The 22734-nt window shown below is 54.7% G+C and overlaps 1 long non-coding RNA gene across 1 annotated transcript; it reads right to left on the reverse strand.

The window, feature by feature from the left end:
• Positions 1-10241: 10241 nt before the first annotated feature.
• LOC102247749 lies at positions 10242-12468 on the reverse strand. The gene is made up of 2 exons (XR_313727.1): positions 12233-12468; positions 10242-10430 (listed from the first exon to the last, which is right to left on the reverse strand). It is a non-coding gene; the product is annotated as an uncharacterized LOC102247749 (long non-coding RNA).
• Positions 12469-22734: the final 10266 nt, after the last annotated feature.

The following is a 22734-nucleotide window of genomic DNA, read 5'->3' on the forward strand; positions in this document are numbered from 1 at the left end:
TAAAGCTTATAGTTATATGAGTTATCTCACTTAAATATTTCTCCCCATTAACCTGTGTGCTCATTAGAGTTTTTACCCACATCTTTCACATGACAAAAGGCTCAGAGACAGGGAGATTTGCCCCCCAAATGCACCCCCCCGTGCTATCATGTGGCCCCTAACGGGCGCTTCCGTCTCTCTGACTCCCAGGCCCCAGCTCTTTCTGACGGAGGAGGCTGCCGCCATCCCCTTACTTTATTGCCAAGTACAACCCGTGCATTTAAAGGGGCTGGTCTGGAAGGAAAACGGATCTTGAGCAGAGGGGGGGACAGGTGGCTGTGGTCAGGCCGGGCCAGGGACGTTTGTCCCGGTCACTCCTCCCGCCTCACACGGTGCCGTGGAGGGAGCTGCTGCCACTGCGGGGCGGCATGGCCGAGCCTCCCCCGCCTCTGTGGGCACGAAGGTCCTGGGTGGTTTTGTGCTCGACTTCCTGCCATGGCTGCACCGCAGGCCTGTGTCCTCCCTCCTGGAGCTCCAGCACTAACGCAGGTATGTGTGTGTGTGTGTGTGTGTGTGTGTGTGTGTGTGTGTATTCGTGTGTGCATGTGTGTGCATGTGCATGTGTGTGCATGTGTGTGTGCATGTGAACCGCCCACAGGTGAGGCTCCACAGTTCACGGGCGAGATCAGCACATTTCCAGCCGGAGACGGGGACGCGTGAGTGACAACTGGGTTTTCTGGAGGGGCCTCCGCCAGCTGTTGCCAGCCTGACCTGAATTGGTGGCCTGGGGCCGCCGTAAGGAAGAGCGCCAACCAGGTGGCTGAACACAGCAGGAACTCCCTCTCTCAGTTCTGGAGGCCAGAAGTCCAAACTCAAGGGTCAGCGGCCATGGCCCCTGAGGGCTCTAGGGGCCTCCTCCAGCTTCAGGGGGCCCGGGTGTGCCTGGGCTCATGGTCACGTCACTCCAGTCCCTGCCCCATCTTCACATGGCCGTCTTTCCTCCATCTGTCTGTGCGCCCCTCCTGGTCCTATCAGGACACCTGTCTTTCCACCTGGGCCACCCCCATCCAGGAGAGTCTGTCTCCGCCCACAGCTGCGGAGCCCTATTTCCAACAAGCTCGCACTCTGAGCTCTGGGCGCCACGAATGTGCAGGGGGCACCATTTACCACTCTGCACACCCCAACCCCATGCTTTGTGAGAGATGTAAGTGGGTGAGTGTCGTTTTTATGGCTCGGGGGGCCCTGACTAAGGCCTAGGAAACCCCACCAGCTAGGCCATGGCATTTGCAGCCGAAACGGACGGCAGGTCCTCGCACTAGCCATTTGCCACCAAGACCCCGAGAGGCCCAGGAGCGCCGGCGGGTGGGGAGTCAGACGCCAGCCCATTTCTATGCAAATAGTGCGTGGAGCCAGCCCGCGGGTTCCCGGAGAGGAATCTGTGCTGGCCAGGCGCCACCCAGGATTTTTCCACGGGACAGACTCTGCGAGATATCAAACAAGATCTGACAACGCATTCACCTTCCATCCACGCGGCACCCTCCCTCTGCGAGGCCTTTGCTTTGCACGGCCTGATGTTATTTCCGATAAATTCTCAAAATCTGCATTCTCCGTGTAGATGGAGGGAAAACACTGCTGGCAGAGAGGGGCGTTGGGGGCTGAAGGAGGCCGATTAGCCGGGGTCCCCGGAACCCCAAAGCCACCGACGTGAGCCCCAGAGTCGCTCCTCCACTCCCCGGGAAGGGGGCCACAGGTCTCCACACGGGTCTCCGGCCTCGGCTTCTAAAAGGCATGTGATAGGGGGGACGGGAGAGGCGCACAGCTCCCTCACTCCCTGTGACTGGAATTAATTCCCTGAAATAGAAACCAGCCCCAGAACCGCCCGCCTGTGTCCTCGCTCACACATGAGCATTTTGTAAGGAAAGATGTCACCCCGGCTGAAACCAGGGTAGAGCGCTCCTGGGCAGAGTTTAAACAAAACGCCTGCCTACTATTGTTATTAATTTCTTACGGGGCTGATGCAGCTTATCCATCCAACATCCCAGCCCCCAACTAAGCTGCGGGAAGGCGAGCATCGTTCCGGGACATTCCTGTGCACCGGACAGGAACTTTGCAGAAGTACGTGTGCGTATACATACATACACCCATATAGACGCACACGTGTGCGTGAGTGTGGACAGACATATACACACACCCCGGGAGGGAGGGGTTCTAAACCCGCCACTCCGCACACCAATGTCACATTTTAATGTGATGCCGTGCCCGATGCATATTCATGAGGCAGGATCTTGGCAGGGACGCGGGGAAGTGGGATGGAGTGTGTTTGGCGGAGTGCGTCACGTTTCCAGGCCAGTGGATTTTTTGATTAAAGTCCCTTATCCGTCTTATCATGCATATCCACTCTCTGATTAAAGTGATCTGGGGCTGACACTCGCAATGTCAGTCTGCGCCGAGACCCTTCACACAAAACATGGTTGGAATTTATATCCTTAAAAAAAAAAAACAGACCCCGTACACCCGACAGTCAAACTAACGCAGGGACGCGAGCCTTTAAAGGCGTGTCCGCGCGGGATGGCATGAGGGCCGCCGAGTCCCTCGCCCGGAAAGATGTCAACCCGGAATATTAATCAGCGTCCACCTTCAGAGGCTAAATTTTCCTTTATTTAAAAAAAAATCAAAGTTAAGTTTCTTCTCTCTGAATTTCTTGGGCCTTTTTCTCGAATGTTCCACTTGAGGAAAACATAACCCGAGACGCCCCCGGGAATATAAGGGTGAGTTCCCCCTCCCCCATCCTCACCCCACTCCACCCGGACGCCGGCCTTTCAAACACCTGTCGGTCAACACTGAGACTCCTTTTAAAATCACTTCCAGGAGGTGTCCCCCACATGCTGGGGAGGGTGAGGCCCCAGGACCGCTGCCCGCCGAGCGCTGGGCCTGCGTCCGACCTGAGGGACACTGGGTCCCTGGCCGGCCTTCCCAGAGCCTGTCGATGTCTCAGAGAGAGCGGAGAAAGGGTGGCCATGCACTGGCCAAGGTTGAGTCCAGAGGGTCTGGAAGGAAAGGGCTGTTTACAGGGAGCTGGTGGGGAGACCCGCGTCCCGGGCACGTGCAGCTGACCAGCCGGGTGGTCTGAGCAGGTCCCCTCACTGCCCAGGGCCCCAGGTACTCTTACGTAATGGACACGATATCCGCCTGGTGGGCCCGCTGTGTGGGTCAGAAGAAATCAAGTCTGAGAAAGAGCTCCTTAAGCAGGGACAGACGTCCAGACGCAGCCTGTGACTGTGACCCCCAAGGCAGTGAGCTCTCGGGTCAGCACTGTGACCCCCAAGGAGGTGAACTCTCAGGTCAGCGCTGTGACCCCCGAGGAGGTGAGCTCTCGGGTCAGCACTGTGACCTGTGACCCCTGAGGAGGTGAGCTCCCAGCAGCAAGAAGTGGTCCCTGGGCTTTGTCGAGTGAGGGAATGCAGGAAGAACACAGCCTTGTTGGTTGGGCGCCTTGTGCGCCTTGTGCGCCAGGCCCTGCACCAGCCCTTCCCCTCACGCACTCTCCAGCTTCACACCCTGTGAGTCAGCCTCATCGAGTCCAGTGTGCCAGGGAGCAAAGGGGCACTGAGAGGGGCAGCCCCCAGTGCGTGGCTAGAAAGGGCAGAGCCAGGACCAGGGGCCCCTGAGCTGCCCGAGCCGTGGCAGATCCGTGGTCCCTGGGAGGCACCTGGAGCTTCTCATTGAGGGAACTTCTCTGAGATACATAGACAGTGGTGTCCCGACCTAGAGTATCCCAGAGCAGCACAGTTAAAATTAAAGTCAGGTGGCGAGTGGAGAGAGAGATGATGATAGATAGATAGATAGATAGATAGATAGATAATATATAGTTCATCTATACTAATAAAATGGTAATATGCTAATTAGACCGGGCGTCTTCCACACATCCTTCCGGACCTCCTTCCAGACATAGCCACGGTGGCGGGAGCCAAGGCAGAGGTCGTTAGGGGTGATCAGGCTGGCAAGGGAGAGCAGTTAGGGGCGATCAGGCCGGCAGGGGAGAGCGGTTAGGAGCCAACAGTCCTGGATTGCGAGAGGGATGTCCGACTGCCGGTTTAGGCCCAATCCCTGCAGATATCCCCCCAGGGATCCCTGATTGGAGCGGGTGCAGGCCGGGCTGAGGCCCCCCTCTCCCTGTGCATGAATTTTGTGCACCGGGCCTCTAGTAGATAGATAAATAGGTAGAAAGATGATATACAGACAAATGACAGATAGATACACAGGAAGAGAGAGAGAGAGAGAGAGAGAGAGAGAGAGAGAGAGAGAAGGAGATATATAGGTAGGTAACTAGCTAGCTAGATGATAAGGAAGGAAGGAAGGAAGGAAGGAAGGAAGGAAGGAAGGAAGGAAGAAGGGAGGGAGGGAGGGAGGGAGGGAGGCCCTTCACACAAAACATGGTTGGAATTTATATCCTTAAAAAAAAAAAACAGACCCCGTACACCCGACAGTCAAACTAACGCAGGGACGCGAGCCTTTAAAGGCGTGTCCGCGCGGGATGGCATGAGGGCCGCCGAGTCCCTCGCCCGGAAAGATGTCAACCCGGAATATTAATCAGCGTCCACCTTCAGAGGCTAAATTTTCCTTTATTTAAAAAAAAAATCAAAGTTAAGTTTCTTCTCTCTGATTTCTTGGGCCTTTTTCTCGAATGTTTCCACTTGAGGAAAACATAACCCGAGACGCCCCCGGGAATATAAGGGTGAGTTCCCCCTCCCCCATCCTCACCCCACTCCACCCGGACGCCGGCCTTTCAAACACCTGTCGGTCAACACTGAGACTCCTTTTAAAATCACTTCCAGGAGGTGTCCCCCACATGCTGGGGAGGGTGAGGCCCCAGGACCGCTGCCCGCCGAGCGCTGGGCCTGCGTCCGACCTGAGGGACACTGGGTCCCTGGCCGGCCTTCCCAGAGCCTGTCGATGTCTCAGAGAGAGCGGAGAAAGGGTGGCCATGCACTGGCCAAGGTTGAGTCCAGAGGGTCTGGAAGGAAAGGGCTGTTTACAGGGAGCTGGTGGGGAGACCCGCGTCCCGGGCACGTGCAGCTGACCAGCCGGGTGGTCTGAGCAGGTCCCCTCACTGCCCAGGGCCCCAGGTCCTCTTACGTAATGGACACGATATCTGCCTGGTGGGCCCGCTGTGCGGGTCAGAATAAATCAAGTCTGAGAAAGAGCTCCTTAAGCAGGAACAGACTTCCAGACGCGGCCTGTGACTGTGACCCCCAAGGCGGTGAGCTCTCGGGTCAGCACTGTGACCCCAAAAGAGGTGAGCTCTCGGGTCAGGAGGCTGGGATCGAGGTGTTGGTGGGGCTGGTTTCTTCTGAGGCCTCTCTCCTTGGCTTGCAGCCGACCGCCTTCTCTCTGTCTTCCCTCTCCGTGTCTGTGTCCTGCTCTCTTCGTCTTATGAGGACACCAGTCCTATTGGATTAGACCCACCCTGTTGACCTTGCTTAACCTTATCACCCCTGCAAACATCCCTTATCCACCTACGGTCACATTCAGAGTCGCTGGGGGCAAAGGCTTCGACATATGACATCCAGAGGGTCACACTCAGCCCATCACACCCGGGACCCCAGACAAGCTGTCCTTCCATGTCATTCCCTCACTCTCCGCTCCTCGGTGTTGGCTTAGACCCCCGCCACTCTTCCCTCAGCGATCGCTATGGAACGTGCACGGGGCTGGGCCGCGTGGTCTCTGTCCCTGCCCTCGGGAGCTGGCGGTGTTCCCGGGGACGAAGGCGTGTAGCGTGGGTTACAGTGCACCGGCTACTCTTCACGCCCTTCACCGCAGTCGGTCCTCCCAGCTCCTGAGAAGGGTCTGGCTTGCCCTGTTTCTCAGCTGTAGAGACCGACGCTCAAAGGCTAAGCGACTGGCCCTGGACCACAGTGACCACATGCTACGCAGAGTCCAGAATCCGAGAGGCCCCGGTCCCCACTGCAGAGCAGCCCCCGGCTGTTTCCCTGAGTGTGTGCGTGCAACAATGACGGTGGGTGAGCAAGAGTGCGGACAGCAGGGCGCGTGGCCACCGCGTGTCAAACACGGGCGCAGGGAGCCCGAGGAGGATGCCACGCCGCCATGGCGGCGGCCCATCGCCCCAAGAACTGGCCGAAAGTCACTGAACGCAGGAGAGCAGGGTGATTTGGTCACACACTTGCCATTTCGCCGCAGGTCACCATCTTGGAGAACCAAGGTCTGGAGAGAACCTTAGAGCGAACCCAGGCCCACCTTCCTCAGAGCAGCCCCCGGTCTGGGAGCTCTTCCTCCAGCCACACATCTCAGGCATCTGGGCAACAAGGGTTTATTGAGGTCCTACTTTGTGCCAAGCTTTTAGGAAGGAAGGAAGGAAGAAGGGAGGGAGGGAGGGAGGGAGGGAGGATTCACACCGCAAGGCAGGACTTGTTCCAGCCCCTGTGCTGGACTACTCACGCGGATTCTCACTGTCACACCGCTATCGGCATTTGCGCTGCTACATTAAGGAGGTGGCTGGCTGCGCAGCCAGCTTCGTGTTTGCTCTGCAGCAGCCGGAGGAACAGGAGACGGTCCTTAAAGGCCCAAATGGTGGGCCCCTGGGCTCAGGGAGGGGGTCAAACCACCAGATTTGCTGCTGGAGGCCCACTCCCCACCCCCGGGCTGAGCATCGGCAGCCTGGCTCCTTCCCACCCAGGGGCCCCTTCGTGGGACCAGGGGCAGCTGGGCCACAGGAAGGGGCGGGCTCTCACGTCCTGCCAACCTGGCATGGGAACGGTGAGCAGTGCCCGTGCCACTCATCCTGTGCCCCTCGCCGCGTGCTCAGAAAGCTGTCCAAGCAACGGTCTCACAGAAGCCACCCGCCGGCTCGAAGACGTGGGCCCTACTGTGGCCAGCCACATTTAAAGATGGAGAAACTGAAACTCCAGTCCGGTCACCCGCCAAGGCCATGGCTAGCAAGTGATGAGCCAAGATCTGCACCTGGGTGTGTCTCAGAGCCTCTGCGCTCACCCACCTCACTGTCGGGCCTGGCCTCCTCCTGCTGCATGCTGTGGGCAGGCCTCTGCACCCACGCCGTGCCTCAGTTTCCTCCCTTACCTCCCGCCTTGCCAGGCTGCAGGGACCTGCCATGAGACCTTCTCTGGAATGCACTTCTCCCGGCGCCTGGATGCTGTCAGTTCTCCTTGCCCAGGGCCGCTTACTGCTGCCCATGGGTCTCTGTGCATCATCTGCTGGGGCTGCCATAGCAAAGCACCACAGACGGCTGGGGGGGGTGGGTGGCGGGGAGGGCTTCCCCAGCAGGAGCGTCTCTTCTCAGCCCTGGAGGCTGGGATCGAGGTGTCGGCGGGGCTGGTTTCTTCTGAGGCCTCTCTCCTTGGCTTGCAGCCGGCCGCCTTCTCTCTGTCTTCCCTCTCCGTGTCTGTGTCCTGCTCTCCTCGTCTTATGAGGACACCAGTCCTATTGGACTAGACCCACCCTGTTGACCTCGCTTAACCTTATCACCCCTGCAAACATCCCTTATCCACCTACGGTCACATTCAGAGTCGCCAGGGGCAAAGGCTTCGACATATGACATCCAGAGGGTCACACTCAGCCCATCACACCCGGGACCCCAGACAAGCTGTCCTTCCATGTCATTCCCTCACTCTCCGCTCCTCGGTGTTGGCTTAGACCCCCGCCACTCTTCCCTCAGCGATCGCTATGGAACGTGCACGGGGCTGGGCCGCGTGGTCTCTGTCCCTGCCCTCGGGAGCTGGCGGTGTTCCCGGGGACGAAGGCGTGTAGCGTGGGTTACAGTGCACCGGCTACTCTTCACGCCCTTCACCGCAGTCGGTCCTCCCAGCTCCTGAGAAGAAGGGTCTGGCTTGCCCTGTTTCTCAGCTGTAGAGACCGAAGCTCAAAGGCTAAGCGACTGGCCCTGGACCACAGTGACCACATGCTACGAGGAGTCCAGAATCCGAGAGGCCCCGGTCCCCACTGCAGAGCAGCCCCCGGCTGTTTCCCTGAGTGTGTGCGTGCAACAATGACGGTGGGTGAGCAAGAGTGCGGACAGCAGGGCACGTGGCCACCGCATGTCAAACACGGGCGCAGGGAGCCCGAGGAGGATGCCACGCCGCCATGGCGGCGGCCCATCGCCCCAAGAACTGGCCGAAAGTCACTGAACGCAGGAGAGCAGGGTGATTTGGTCACACACTTGCCATTTCGCCGCAGGTCACCATCTTGGAGAACCAAGGTCTGGAGAGAACCTTAGAGCGAACCCAGGCCCACCTTCCTCAGAGCAGCCCCCGGTCTGGGAGCTCTTCCTCCAGCCACACATCTCAGGCATCTGGGCAACAAGGGTTTATTGAGGTCCTACTTTGTGCCAAGCTTTTCATGGGGCTTCCATGAAAGCAGAAAGGGGCAGGAGCCGGAGGGGAAAACAAACCAAAGAATGGCAGGATGTGAAGATACACAAGATGATGGGATGGGTCATAAGAGGGAAAACAACTCCAGATGATGCTACCCAGGAAGGTCTCTCTGAGGAGGTGCCATTAAATGAAGACCAACAGGAAGCAAAGGAGACGTGCAAAGGCCCTGTGGTAGCCTGGCAGGAGCTGATGTGGAGAGGTCGGCAGGGCCCAACTCACATGACCTTGGGAAATGTTATTCTCATAATGATGGAAAGGATGATGGACTTGAACCACAAGACTGAGACGTGTTGGTGATACCCAATCTTCTCTCTGACATGCCCTTGAGTTGTTGGGAGGAAAGGGGCGTGGAGGTAAATAGTTCTTTGGGACTGAATGGTAGGTCACTTAGGCTTTCTGAATTCACAGCCAACTTCCCCTTTGCAGGGAGCACAAGGGGGGCTGCTCAGAGCACAGATCCCAGGGGAAGCCTCATTCTGGTCAAAGCCCCTTTGAGCTGAGTCCAGGGGGTACCTTGGGGTGCACATCAGCACCTGGACTAAAATGGGGCAGCCAGTGCCATCTGGCTGTGGTTGGGGCTGGATGGAGCAGGGCTGTGAACAGTGAAGAGGCAGGAACATGGGAACCCGGTGCCTTCTGGACAAGCATCCACGGGAGACGAGGGGAGGGAAGTGGGTGTTGCGATTGCATCTCCTTTTGTGTCTCTCTGACAATGCAAACACCTCGCAAAACTCGGAAACAGGGGGGCTGCTCTCCGCCCTCGGTGAGGCACAGCTGTGCTCCAATCGACAGACAGCACCGCAGAGCTGGCTGGTCTCTGGGCTCCCGGCTACTGGGAAAAACAAAGTTTCCCGTGTATGTGTGTGTGTGTGTGTGTGTGTGTGTGTGTGTGTGTGTGTGTGTGGCAGGAGCAGCAAAACTGTTGTTAATAAGTTAATAAATGGATAAATGAATTACTCAGAAAAAGGGATTTGGAACGTGGGTGTCTTCCCCTTTTATTGGCCATTTCACGTTAGTCTCTGCGTGAACATGAACGTTTCCCCTTAAAGAGCCAAGTGATGGCCCGACCAGCGTGGCTCAGTGGTTGAGCATCGACGTATGAACCAGGAGGTCACGGCTCAAATCCCAGTCAGGTCACATGCCCGGGTTCCAGGCTCAATCCCCAGTAGGGGGCGTGCAGGAGGCAGCTGATCCATGATTCTCTCTCATCATTGATGTTTCTGTCTCTCTCTCTCCCTCTCTGAAATCAATAAAAATATATTTTAAAAAATAATAAAATCTATCTTTCTTCCCTCTCAGATGGATAGGTAGGTAGACGGTAGATGGGTAGGTAGGTAGGCACAGCCTGATGGTTCTGTTTCTCTGGAGAGCCCAGGTGATGAGTAGCACCTGGGACCTGGAGGTGACTCTAGTGGCCGAGCCACAGGCAGAATGAGGCTTTCCCGCCTTTTGGTCCAAAGCCCCTCTGGCCCAGGACTGGTTCCTAAGCGGGCCTGGCAGCGGCTGAGCTCCGCCATCTGTAAAGCACAAGGCCGGTGGTAAAAGCAGTGGCGCCAGGATGTGATGAGACGGTAGGGAGAGAGCACTGAGAACAGAGGCTGCCCACCGGGAGCCCTCGGTACCGGTCAGCTGGCAGGGCCGCCACCATCACTCACTCTGGGCCTGGACTCCCCCGTGGGCCAGGGCCGCGCCCACTGGGGGCTGCTCCAGACGGCATCTCACTCCATCAAGTCCCAGGGTCCGAGTCAGCCGACCCTCACCTGCGCGTGTCCGAGCCTGGAACGCGCACACCTTACCGGCTGTTTGAAGACCCACGTTCTGTGTGCAAATGTGCAAAACACAGTTTGCTGCTTCCTGTTGTTGTATCGGTGGGTGAACCAGATCAGAGACGGCGACTCGATTCAATCAAAATGAGTGACCGGAGAGAAATGTCCCCGCCGTTCCGCACCGAGAGCTTTCGTTCTGCTTTGTTTTCACCGGAGGGGATTCCTGGTGTCTTTCCCAGAGGGAAGTTGAGCAGCGCCGGCAGCTTCGGGCTCCTTTTGTCTGGGTAAGTGTTATCCGGTAAAAGGAACACAATGAGACTATGTTTACCTTAATGCTGTTTAAAAATCACATCACAGTAAGAGATCAATAGCTCTCCACAACAATTTACCAAAGACCCAACCAGGGAAGAGAAATTCAAATTGCATTGACTTCTGTTTCCCTGAGTGTGTGCGTGCAACAATAGCGGTGGGTGAGCAAGAGTGCGGACAGCAGGGCACGTGGGCACCACGTGTCAAACACGGGCACAGGGAGCCCAAGGAGGATGCCATTTCGCCATGGAGGGGGCCCATTGCCCCGAGAACTGGCTGAAAGTCACTGAATGCAGGAGAGCAGGGTGATTTGGTCACACACTTGCCATTTCGCCGCAGGTCACCATCTTGGAGAACCAAGATCTGGAGAGAACCTTAGAGCGGACGTAGGCCCACCTTCCTCAGGCAGGCATACGGGTAGGGAAGCGGAGACCCACAGCCCGCCACGGGCTCCTGGGGTCCTGTGCACAGAAAAAAAGGTGCATCTCTGAAGGCGAGGCTGCTTGTGACTCATCGTGGACTCGGGCACACAACAGAGAGGTCTGTTTAATAACTAGACCGAGCCCAGCCGGCGTGGCTCAGTGGTTGAGCATCGACCTATGAACCAGGAGGTTGTGGGTCGATTCCTGGTCAGGGCACATACCCGAGTTGCAGGCTCCATCCCCCATGTGTGGGGGTGTGCAGGAGGCAGCCGATCCATGATTATTTCTCATCATTGATGTTTCTATCTCTCTCTCCCTTTCCCTTCCTCTCTGAAATCAATGAAAATATATTAAAAAGAAAAAACTAGACTGAGCCAAAACAAGAAAGAAGGGAGGGAAGGGAGATCTAGAGAGAGGGAGGGAGGGAGACAAGGAAAAGGAAGAGAGGGGAAGGGAAGCAGCTAAGACATCAAATAGACCTGCGTTGAGCTCTGATACACATTCACCCTTGACCCTGGGCATGTGCCTCAGCTGTGGGCCCCACATCAGCACCAGAGCTGTGGAATCCACAGAGCCGTCCCACGGACACCTTCTGGCGCACAGACGGTGGCCCGGTGACGGCAGAACAGAGCCGGGACTAGGTCAGGCTCTTTCGGCCACCAGCATCGGAGTCTAAATCCCTCCGAAGAAAAGGTCACCTTGACCTTGGTGGGTCACCCTGCTTTCCTGCTGCGGCCACTTTGGAATAAGCTTTGGAAGAAGAAGTGGAATTTTTAAAAAAATAGCAAGAAAAGAGGGAGGGGGGTGGAGAAGGAATGTGAGTGGAGAAATGATTGGAACCGGAGAGGGGTTTTAATGGCAACGTTGGCATCCTGCAATCTCGCACATTAAAACATATTTTTAAAGGGACGACTACGGCGCTGATTGTTGAAGGGCAGGGCTCTGCCCTCTTCAGACTATTCATAAGGACTTCCCATCGAGAGGACAAATACATGCTTGGTGCATTTTTAATCCTTTGCCAATACATTTGACTAGAGCTGTTTGCTGTTTCAATGACAGGCTTCAGCTGGCCCTTCTGCGCCCAGCCTTCCCCGTTGCTAATGGCATTTAGGAGACACAAGCTGTAGCGTTCCCTTCTGGTTGAATCGCAGCCTCCCCTCCTCTTCCCAAGGAGCCCACTCAGAACTCCGGGCCAAAGGGGGACCAGGGGGCTCCCGGACTCTGCACCACCTCCCCCTTTCCCCCATCTCCCCGCCCAGCCCTTCAGCAGGAGCCGGTCACGGTCAGCACTGAGCCGCCTGCACCGTGGTGCCAGCTCCCCCGGCTGCTTTTCCCTGTGCTGTGGCCTTACCTGACAGGGGTCCTGCTGTCGGGGGATGAGGTCTGGGGGTTATTCAACCAGATTCACAGAGGATCGTGCACGTCTCAGCCCCACCCCCACCCCCGTCCCATTCAAATGCCAAGGATGAAATCTTCCAGGAACAGGAGGCAGCCAGGGACCCGAGTAACTTCAAAACGGGACCGAGGGACCAAGAGAAAGCTTCGGGTGTCAGCAGACAGGAGCCGAACGGAGTCCTCACCTGAGCATAGCTGATGTTTGCGTGCTTCCTTCTTTCTTATGTCGAGAGGTAGATTAGTGCGCGGGTTACCGTGACGTTACATGCGCGATGCCCTCCGGACACCTCCTTCACGTGGCTGGGTGCTGGTGTATTCATAGAATCATTAACCCAGCAACTAAGTGAGGCCGTGGTCAGAGCTGGTGCCATTGCAAAGGGGCGGGGGGCACTTGACTTTGGTATTTAACTCTTCCTATTCTGGGGGGATAGGGTGGGGGGACTCAGGGGCACAGGGAAAGCAGACAGACATACGAGCAACAAGGAAAGAGAACGGGAAACAGAGATCAGGGGTTACAGGCAGCATCAGAAGAGGCCCCCCCCCTTTCCCTCCGCCACACAAGGCCTTTCAGCTCCCCTATTACACGCGCAGCCCTGGACCCTGTTGTCGTGAAAAGCAGACCCCACCAGTGAACCACAGAATATCAATACCACCTTTTACTAAGTCTGCACTAATTTTACACTGAATTTCAGCCCCCAAGTGGGGGTTATTGCCAAAGACATGAGAACGCCTCTTTGTCCCCTATCATCCCTGCCCCCCCCCACTTCCACCGTCTGGGTTTCAGGTTCGGAAACCTTATCACTATTTAAAATGGAAAAGGGGGGGAAAGAAGACAACAGTGAAGAAGAAGCAGGGGTGTGGAGGGGGTGCCGTTGAGAGATTTTAATAGCTAATAATAGGGAGAGCACATAAAAGCCCAGATCCAATTTAAGCGCAAGAGCCCCTGTGTAAGCACGGCTTGTCAGTCTCGGGGTGCACTGTATAGGGGCCAGCCCTGAGCATGGCAGCCCAGAAATATAAAGTCCAGATTTAATTCCGATACAGAGAAATACAATTTCAAAACCGGACGGCTTATCATCGGCGTGTCCCACGGGCGCTCTCATTTCCCTAGCAAAAGCCTGTCAGTGCCATTATGTTGTACATGGAAGCAATTTCCCACTCCGGCTCAACAGGGCTGCCCGGACCAGGGAGCCTAGGCATTTGAAGTTATCGCTCGGACAAAGAAAAAAAAAATAGCATTTCAAATGTCAGTGAAATGGGAAGGAATAATTGAAAAGTATCAATCAGAGAAGCAAAGGGTTGAGAAGGCTGAGACCGCGGCCCGAAGGCCAGCCTCGCTCTGCTGCCTTCCTTTGCTGCCCCTTCCCCTACCCGCTCGCCTGGCAGACCAACCCCTCCCCATGCTCTTCCCCCTAAACCCACTTCCTCCCCGTGAAAGTTCAAGTTCAACTCAGGAAAAGGAGAGGCCGTTCTCTGTTCTGTGTCCTGCGTGAAGGACAGCCTGAAGCCTGCCGCGGCTGAGACCGATCTCACGGTGAATGCACTCTCCCCCGCAACCCCCGCCCCCAGGTCCTGGGAAGTCACCAGTGTTCGCGAAGCACCCACATGGTGGCCCTGGGTCCACTTGCTCCTGATGGCGACTGAGAACGTTTCTATAAAGTTCGGGTATGAAGACCACAGGATTTCATTCCTGCCTGGGCCACCACGGATGTATCCTGATTCGCCTGACAGCCGGATTCCCCCTCGATGCCTCCCTCCATAGCCTTGTCGATAAAGTGAGGACAGCGGCTTCTCCTTGCAGGTGTGATGGGAGGATGAGGCATAATCCAGAGAGCAGCGGGGCTCCTGCCCATCACAAGGCTAAGTGTCCATTGCAGGCTCCTATTCCACGGCAGGTCCCACAGCAGGTGTCTCACCATCTTAGAGGGCCTGTGATCCGCTCACCTCTGGAGCTCACTGTTGGGTTAAGTTAGGGTTAAGGCTAGGGTTAGGGCTAGGGTTAGGGCTAGGGTTAGGGCTAGGGCTAGGGTTAGGGCTATGGTTAGGGCTAGGGCTAGGGTTAGGGCTATGGTTAGGTTAGGGCTAGGTTTAGAGTTAGGGTTAGGGCTAAGGTTAGGGCTAGGGTTAGAGCAATGATGGTGAACCTTTTGAGCTCGGCGTGTCAGCGTTTTGAAAAACCCTAACTTAACTCTGGTGCCATGTCACATATAGAAATTTTTTGATATTTGCAACCATAGTAAAACAAAGACTTATATTTTTGATATTTATTTTATATATTTAAATGCCATTTAACAAAGAAAAATCAACCAAAAAAATGAGTTCGTGTGTCACCTCTGACACGCGTGTCATAGGTTCGCCATCACTGGGTTAGGGTTAGAGTGAGGGTGATGGTGAGGGTGAGTGTGAGGGTGAGGGTTAGTGTTAGGGTTAGGGTAAGGGTGAGGATTAAGGTTGGGTTAGGGTTAGGGTTAATGTTAGGACTAGGGTCAGGGTTAGGGATAGGGTTATGGTTTGGGTTAGCATTAGGGTTAGGGCTAGGGTTAGGGTTAAGGTTAGGGTTATGGTTTGGGTTAGCATTAGGGTTAGGGTTAGGGTTAGGGCTAGAGTTAGGGTTAGTGTTAGGACTAGATGAGGGTTAGGGCTAGGGTTATGGTTTGGGTTAGCATTAGGGTTAGGGCTAGGGCTAGGGCTAGGGCTAGGATTAGGGTTAGGGTTAGGGTTAGGGTTAGGGCTAGGGTTAAGGTTGGGGTTAGGGTTATGGCTTCTGCAGAACTCCAATCCCGTGCTTACCAGAAGTGTTCGCTCTTGTTCTTGTCTCCTCCCGGAATGCTGTTCCCACCTGTCTTCACAGATATGGGCCCCCCTTCAGTTCTCAGCTCACATGTTACCTCCTCATGTGACTTTCCCCAAACCCCTTCTTGAGGCTGTACCAGGGACCAGCGACTGTTTCTGTTGCTCTGGGCTTCAGTTTCTTTAAGGCACCTTGAATCGCTGTCTGTGTCCCCCTCCAGAACACAGGGTCCTTGTCTGTCTTCTTCTCACCTGAACATCTTTCTTTCTTACCAGGCACCTGGCACAAGGCATGTATTTTGTAAATACCCTTTGTTGAATGAATGAATGAATGAATGAATGAATAAGAAAAGGGAAGACCATCCCAGTTGCACATAATCTGAACCTGCCTGACCCAGAGCCTGGGAAACGGTGGTCACTCTGGAATCGTGAGCTGGCCCCGCAGCTGAGTAGCTGGGCCTGGACAAGCCACCCCTACGGATGGAGCAGGCAGCCGGCTCCCAGCAGCTACTGGGCACAGAGTCTCAGATGTCGGGTAGAAACTTCCGGGTGGGCTCGTGTCAGGCTGAACGTGCTTGGTGCGCCCTTGATTTGCCTTTTTCTCCGAACTGGCAACCTGGTACCCTGATGAACAGGGTGACCTGGGCGTTTCCCCAGCGGCCTGTGAACTGGAGCTCAGGGACTTCGCCCCCTGACTGTGTGCCCTTTACCAGGCCGGATGGCCGAATCATGATGTGAAAAGACTGCGTGAGTGACTCCCTCAGCCAGGCCCTGAGCTAAGCACTCCAACCATCTCGTCATCCAAACCAGACCGCCTGTCAGGGTCATTGCTGTTATTGTCCCATGTTACAGGTGAGGAGACTAAGGCTTAGAACATGGCATGTAGGGCTGTTTCAAGGGCACCTGACATTGAGTAAAACAAAACAAAAGCTAACTATCGATCACCACTGTCGTTCTGAAGTGCACAGTACACCTCCCTGCCCATTCTGAGGTTTCTGGAACTCAGATGCCTCCAGCAATCCATGTGAGCAGTGTTGAACGTGGGAATGTCTCTCTATTCTGGAAGAGCTGTGGTCAGATGGCGGCTGATGGCAGCTGGCCCTATGAACATGAGAAAACAGGGTGGCGTCTGCCTTAAGGATGTGTGAACACAGTGGCCCTCAACCCTACGTCCCGTGCTGGGGGGGCTCCTGCTGCAGGGAATCCTGTTCCCCGGGAACCTCCAGGGATTTCCTCGAGGACAGGAGCCTCATGGGTCCTTGCAGGGTGGTAACTTCTTTCCCCCTTTCCCATGTGCGTATCTCTCACATGAAGCGTTCCCACAGAGAGCTAGGGAAGGGGCGCCAAGAACCCGGCAGCCTTGGCTGCTGCCCTCACTGCTTCTCCCCTGCACTGCGCCTCGGGTAGCATCTTACCCAGGATGCTACCCTACAAATATTCATCAACGAAAGACATGCTCAGCCTGAAAACAGCCCGGAGCCTCGGGAGACAACTGCAGCCTCAGCGTAACCAGCTCTTGGTGACTATTTGTTGTGTGAACGAGCGATCTACTCGGAGGACAACACGGTCCCAATCTCCTGTCCGTGGAAATGGTGACGTCTACAATGGGCCGCCATCGGAGCTGGAGCTCCTGTGCGGAGTTTCCGCAGCCGGAGGCCTCTCGGTAACATGCGAATTGCGGAGTCAGCCTGCCTGGCCCACGCCTGCTCTTGTTGATTCTATAGCAAAACCCATGGGTCTCCTTTTTTATTTATTTTATTTTATTTTTTGCATTGTCCCTGCGGAAGACATCACAGAGTGCGAACAACCCCTCCACCCCAGAGAGCCAAGGGCCTGGCTTGTGTTTTGGAAAATTGCTCTTGGGCAATTTTCATGAGTATGATCCTGCACCTTAACTTATGTTAGTTCCGTGTCTTGCTGAGTCTTCCCACATCCCTCTATATTAAATGAATAAATGGGTTTGGCTACATTTAAACAAATTTAATGTGCTTCTTCCCTCAAACAGAGATTCTGTGTCAGGACGAAGCCCTGACCCTGGAACCCAGGCTGGTCGGTGACTCTGCTTCTAACCCAACTTGACTGGATAAAGGACTCAAAGCAAGTCAGCTTTGAATGAGGTGTGCCAGCCAGTTTGGGACCCGGCGACAGATGCTGGAACCACGTCCAGATCAACCTGCCTGAGGGGCTGTCAGCTTCTCCAGGGAAGGGCACTCCGGGCCACGGTGCCCAGGCCATGGTGGACTCCTGGTCCGAGTGGACCAGACGTGCCTTCCCGTGGCTCCCATCTCCAGCCCTCCCCGGCTGCAGCGCCAGCTCCGTCATGGTGCCCCCACCGCAGTTCAGGTCTTTGGCGCCTACTCACACATCCCCTCTGTCACCACTTCCTCCTAGAGATCTCAGGGCCCTTTCCCGGAGTCGTCCCCGCTGGGAAAGCGTGTGGAGTTTTCTTTCCTATCTGTTCACACCGGCCTCCATGGGCCTTGTCAATATTCCTTTTAAGAAATTGTATCACCCTAGCTGGTTTGGCTCAGTGGATAGAACGTTAGCCTGCGGACTGAAGGGTCCCGGGTTGGATTCCCGGTCAGGGCACATGCCCAGGTTGTGGGCTCAATCCCCAGTAGGGGGTGTGCAGGAGGCAGCCGATCAATGGTTCTCTCTCATCGTTGATGTTTCTATCTCTCTCTTCCTCTCCCTTCCTCTCTGAAATCAATAAAAATGTGCATGAATGTGTACCTGAAATGCCCAATAAATGATGTAACTGAATTTGGCCATAAAGATATAGATCCTCAATATAAATGGCAGGAACCAAAGCCAGCAATAGATGGATGGGCTTGACGGAAGTAGAAGGAAGTGCCCACCGTCAGAGAAGGGGGACCCGGACTGTGGGGTGCAGGGTCGGCAAGGTTTTCGGTAAGTGGGTTCTAGGCTTTGGAGGCCTCAGATCTCACAGCCACAATACGCACCCTCGTAGCACAAAAGCAGCCACGGGTGACACGCAAACCAACAGGCGTGGCTGTGTCCCGCAGCACGTGTTTTATCGGCACTGACGTTTGAGTTCCATGGCATTGTACGTGCCTCTTGGTTCCTTTCCTACCATTTAAGAAAGTAAAACTCCGCACAGCGTGAAGGCTGTACAGAAACAGGAGGCAGCCCAGGCTGGTTTGGCTCAGTGGATAGAGAGTTGGCCTGTGGACTGAAGGGTCCGGGTTTGATTCTGGTCAAGGGCACATGCCCCAGTTGCAGAATTGATCTCCAGTAGGGGGCGTGCAGGAGGTAGCTGGTCAATAATTCTCTCTCGTTATTGATGTTTCTGTCTCTCTCTCCCTCTCCCTTCCTCTCTGAAATCAATAAAAATATATTATTTTTTAAAAAAAAAAAAACCAGGAGGCAGATCAGATGTGACCCACAGGTTGTCATTTGCAGACTCACCCCTCCCCCCACCGTGTGGTCCAAAAAGACGACCTTGGACAAGAATTTCCTGACATGAGTCCTAGTCTCAATTTACCCTCTAACTCACTCCAAGCCCCTCCCACCCAGAGCCCTGCCTCCTCCGTCAGCGAGCGAGGGGTTGACACACCTTGTTCTCCCGTCACCACTTTACGTCCCAGGAAGGTGCTCAGCTTTCTAAGAAGGAAGAAATCACTGACCATCCAACTTCATCGTGAGAAACATGCCCCTAAGACTCCCGTGCTCTGAGGCCTGCTCACAAGGGGTCATGATGGATGAGAGATGGGACGCATTTCTACAGGGTCCACTTAAAAAAAAAACACAGTGAACATAAAGGATGTTGAGAGCACACGCAGACACACGGGGTCCCACGCGCTGTTTCACATAAAGGAAGACGGAAACCCGTGCTCCTCAGCACCAGAACGGAAAGCAGCGGGGTTAATACTGACGCCGCGCCCGCCTGGAAAAGCAAACGCGGGCAGGGACCAGGCTGCACCCAGCCTCCCAGACACGCGGAAAGTTGGAGCGAAAATGTCATCTGCATATGTAATCTCTATGCAAAACTTTCCTGCAAGAGGCGAGGCCGCCAGGCTGCCCGCCCCCCTTCCCCGGTGCCGCCGAAACTTTGCGATTTCCCACGATCAGTCACCCACCCAGGGCACGTCTGCCTGGAAACTTTCTGAAGGCCGGGGTATCAAACTCCCCTGGCGCGGAGCCTGCCCGGTAGCTCAGCAGGTTTCGGCAGGAAGGACCTATTTTCGCTCCGGCGCAGGCTCCGTCCCTGGCAGGGAGCGCCTGGAACAGACTGCGCGCGGCTTTGCCAAGAATCCGAGGCTCTGATGATGTGAGCCAACCTCAGACTAATAATTTTATATCTCAACGTAAGCAAAAGAGCTCCGTAAAAATAGACGGCTCCTAGCAGGATGGTGCTCCGCGCGGAACACGGTGCCTCGGAACATCGCTCCCCGCCGCGGCTCCTAACTTTAGCATCCTCCATATGTCTGTTTGCCTGGTCGCGGAACCTGGGGAAAGAATGTCGAAGGCGGCGTGGCTCTTCAGACGCCCACGCCTGGGATCCCTCCGGAGGTGACGTACCTGTCAGCGTGTGGCTAACACGTCCTTCTCTCCACTTCCCAGGAAAAGGAAAGCAAACAAATCCAGCCCCAGACTATCCGTGCGCTTCGCCAAAGACACGAGACCCTGTGGACACGTTTCCGCTGATCGGTCCGGGAGAAAAATGTTGATGCCACGGGCGGCGAGGTGGGAACGGCCTGGGAACGCGAAGGTATCTTATTCAACGCTCCAAGCGGTGGAAAATTCACCAGGCGTCCCAGATGGCCAGATCTCAATGCACAGGCCGAGTGGGGGGTGGGGGAGGAATTCTCGCTAGGAAGTTTCCCCAGGGGACCATGATCAAGGTCCCGCTCCCGCTGGAGCTCCGAGTCTGGCTGCCACCAAGGGAGAGGCAGACACCAAAGAAAGGCCCATCTTCTCACCTGGTGGGAGAGAACGTTCAAGAATCGGTATCCTGAGAACAAGCCCGCTGAACGAAACAGAGCAGGCGGGTTAAGGGACAGGGGGACGGGGTGGGGGGGGGGGTTGACGTCTTTCAGGACCTCACGTATCAATCGGAGTTCCCCAGAGAAACAGAGCCAACATAACCCACGGAGCAGAGGTTTATTGTGAGGAACTGACTCGTGGGACGTGGGCACACGGGCAAGTCCAACGCCCACAGGGCAGGTGGCAGGCAGGCAACGCCGGGGAGGTTGACCTTGAGGGCAGGAGTCTGAAATCTGTAGGGCAGGCCCTCAGGCTGGAAACCAGGCGGGAGCTGATGCTACAGTCTTAAGGGAGGTCGTTAAGGTCGAATGTGGATGGGCCTCACCTGAGCAGTGGCACCAAGGACTTTTCACAGCAGCAGCTCCGATTGTGTTGGATCGGACAAGTGGCCTGGCAGGCTGACCCACAGGCTCACCTCCATGCAGAAGCTAAATCGGCCAGGCTCAAGGACAGGTCTGCTCTGTCGGAAGGAAATGGGGGAGGGGGTGGACCCCCGAGGGAGACCTGGATGCACACCTGCGATGCGTGAGGGCATCTGTGTTGAGGACCCGTCAGGCCTGAGAGCCCAGCACCATGCTGGACATGGGGAGTTAAAGATGGAGTTTTCAGTCTGAGCAGAAGACAGACAAGGAGCCCAACTCTGACCATCACTGAGTAAAACAATGATCATAATGTTACTCATCATTTATCTATACTAATAAAAGGGTAATATGCTAATTAGACTGGGAGACCTTCCAGGATACCTTCCGGATGTCCTTCCAGACAAAGCCATGGTGGTGGGGCCAAGGCAGAGGTGATTAGGGGCGATCAGGCCGGCAGGGGGGTGCAGTTGGGGGCAAGCAGGCCAGCAGTGGGGGGCAGTTGGGGGTGATCAGGTCGTCGGGGGGCAGTTGGGGGCAATCAGGCTGGCAGGCAGAGTGGTTAGGGGCAATCAGGCAGGCAGGCAGGTGAGCAGTTAGGAGCCAGTGGTCCTGGATTGCAAGAGGGATGTCAGACTGCCGGTTTAGGCCCGATCCCTGTGGACATCCCACGAGGGGTCACAGATTGGAGAGTGTGCAGGCCGGGCTGATGGACACGCCCCCGTGCATGAATTTCGTGCACTGGGCCACTAGTTTATTGATAACAAACAATAACACCAGGAATGACCTCTCCCAGTGCAGCGACACTTTACGATTTTAAGGCAGGTTTACAGCCGCCTTCTCTCTGGATGCTCACACCCCTCAGGATTCATCTCGCCTCCGCCCGTCCCTCCGTCCTCTGCCTCAGCACAGCTAGGACAGGGGCACTGCCCAACTCGCTTAAAAGAACGAAGAATCACCACTCACTTCTGGAGAAGAAAACTGCGCTTGAAAGGTGGTTTGCGACATTCAGGCTCGGTTAAGGGGAGATGCGGCACAACTTCCGCTTCCAACCGTGATGAAATAGCTGGCCCTAGATGGTCCTTCTTGTTGAAAACAACTGTAAAACCGGATTACGTAATTGGGGGGTCATATCCATAATATTATAATTTATGTTAATATATACCACTTTATACATAGCTTATAATATAGAGGAGCCATTGTTTTCAGAGATAGCGCAAGAGGCATCCTAGGATTAGGGTCCCTGAGAGAAAGGACATGCACGTGCTAAGAGTTACGATTTCTCTGGCTTTCTACCTGAGGGCCATGTGTGATCTGCAGTGCAGGAAGGTGAACCCCAGAAAGCAGGGTGGTCTTGTGGGATTGAGGAGGCAGAGATTGACGTTGGAAACTACTATGACGTTGAAATTTGTGAGCAAAGCACCAGAGAGGGCGAGCTGCACAGAAAAGGAAATGCGGGAATGTGCAGAGAGGCCCTGCACAGTCTCTGGCCGTATGCTCCACTGTGCGCGTGCAGGAGAGAGCTACGCTGTGGCCTCGCAGGGGCAGCTGCTGGGAGCAGGGAGCTGAGCAGAGATGGTGAAGATCGCACAGTGCCGGGAGATGTTGACATTTCGAACAGCCAAGGTAGAGAGACACCAATAAACCCTCCGGGCATTCGGCTGGGTCTCCAGAAAGGTCCTCCTTTAGAAAGAGGGTTAAACTAGCTCTTAAGTAAAATCTACATGAGGCTCACAATAACAAAATTTAAAGAAACAGTCCTCACGGGATCAAGATAATCCACCAATAAATAAATTTACTGATCGCCAAATCAACATCCAACAATCTATAAAGGAAGACAACAAAAATCCATACTCTCATCAATGTGACATCTACAATATTGAGCATGTAATCAAAATTTACTATACATGAGCATAAGTGGAAAAATATACCAAATAACCAAGAAAAGAAAGTCAGCTGACACAGACAGAGATATGAAAGAGATTTTGGAATTAGCAGAAAATAATAAGAAACAAATATATTTAAAGATTTAAATGACAAAATAGACATAAAAAGGAAATAGATGGGAAATCTCTGTAGAGAAACAGAACCTATTTTTAAAAGAAGCTGAAATTTAAAAAATATCTAAATGCAAAATTTTCCTGGATGGTTTTATCAAATTGGTCAATGCAGGAAGAAACTAGTAAAATTGAAGAAAGAACAATTGAAACTATTCAAACTGATATACAGAAAAAAAGGTGGGGTAAAACCACATTAATTGATCTAATATAAGTATAGTTGGAATCCCAAACAAAGAAGAGTC

The sequence above is a fragment of the Myotis brandtii genome, unplaced genomic scaffold (genome assembly GCF_000412655.1).
Source record: "Myotis brandtii unplaced genomic scaffold, ASM41265v1 scaffold273, whole genome shotgun sequence".
NCBI classification, from domain to species: Eukaryota; Metazoa; Chordata; class Mammalia; order Chiroptera; family Vespertilionidae; genus Myotis; species Myotis brandtii.